Source organism: Poecilia latipinna, unplaced genomic scaffold (genome assembly GCF_001443285.1).
Source record: "Poecilia latipinna isolate Pla-1442-1.1 unplaced genomic scaffold, P_latipinna-1.0 Scaffold306, whole genome shotgun sequence".
NCBI classification, from domain to species: Eukaryota; Metazoa; Chordata; class Actinopteri; order Cyprinodontiformes; family Poeciliidae; genus Poecilia; species Poecilia latipinna.
In genome coordinates, this window is record NW_015112922.1 from 311,560 (window position 1) to 313,095 (window position 1,536).

Genomic DNA, 1,536 nt, shown 5'->3' on the forward strand with positions numbered 1-1,536 from the left:
ATATATATATATATATATATATATATATATATATAAATAATAATAATATTTCCAGTGAGGTAAATTGAACTTTGCTGGAATTACAGAGAAAACACAAACATTGCAGAGTAACACCCAGCGACCGAAAACAACACGTATTAATTTTTGTCTTTGTGCTTTTCGGAACAAATCTGTTTTTTTATTTATTTATTTTTTTATTTTTTTGCTGTTTCTTGAGAAAATTTAACCCAATATGTGCGCAAGTCTGCAAATACTCCCTTCGCAGCAGAAAAACGCGCAGGATCAAATTCAGCTCTGCCTTAATTCTTGGAACACATGCCGTCTAAGCCACTTGCTTGTCAGCCGATCTGCGGACACGTCTCAGCCATCCACACGAATATTCTCAAAAAAAAAAAAAAGGAAAAAAGAAAAATGATGATCGGACGCAAAACTAGAAGGATCCCAGAGCGCAGAAAAAGCGAGATGGACTTGAGGATTTTGCAGGATAAACACCTTGCCCCTCTTCTCCTTTCCTCATCCAGAAACTTCGGCCTTGGCGAGCAACGATTGAGTAAAACATCTCGGGCCTCTGTGCAGAGAAACCATCAGCCCCGCCGCACTGACCCCGCAGCTTTCAGCTGCACAGAGCTGCAGCCCTGTGCATGCATGCGTGTTGTTCATATGCATGACTTCTGCGCCATTATTTATTTATTGCGCTCGGCTGGTAGGGAGGAGAGGTGGTGGTGGGGGTGGTGGAGGGTTAGGGGGCGGGGATGTCGGTGGTTGCAGCGGCTGTTTCCAATTCATTAATAATAGGCTGAGGAGAAGAGTACAGCAGCACTGAATTAATAGGACTGTTACTCGGTGGCTCCAGCTATAATCCATAAAAGCGCGTTTGTTTCATCCGCTATATTTAATTAGACAAATATTATTGCGACTGTCATTTTTAACTTGTGAATCAAGTATATTTTTTGGGGAGGGGGCAAATTTATTGTAAAATTAAATTTGAATATATTTTGTTGGACAATTTTATTTTATTTTTTCAAAATATGAGTATTTTCTTATTTAAAAAAAATCCCAATCACTGGTGGAAAATAACAATAATAGTGGGAGAAAAAAAAAGTAAGAAAAAGCAGCATCAGATTTGAATGAAGAGGATTAGGCCTTTTCTTCACCGTGGCGCATATTATCCAGAACAGATGGGCTTTGGAGGCTCGTTTTCTTCCTCTGCCTCGAGGAACCTTGTTGGGGACTTTAATTGCCACTTTTTCCAACTGATGTAATGGTGGGGCATCTTTTTTCATTACAATAATGAGGTAACACTTGCTCTCCTTGGCCTCTCGTTATCACATCTCCTGCATCACTCACTAAACACCAAATTTAACCCCCCACCACCAGCAGCACCAGCAGTCGCAATCAAAGGAAGGAAGGAAAGAGAAAACCGTCGCACTAATTTTGCATGTGCAACAAGACGCTGTTTTATGCGTGAATCTGCGGGAGGGACCGTTCGTCATGCAGGCTGCAGGACCTTTAAGAAGGCAGAAAACTTAAAAGCCT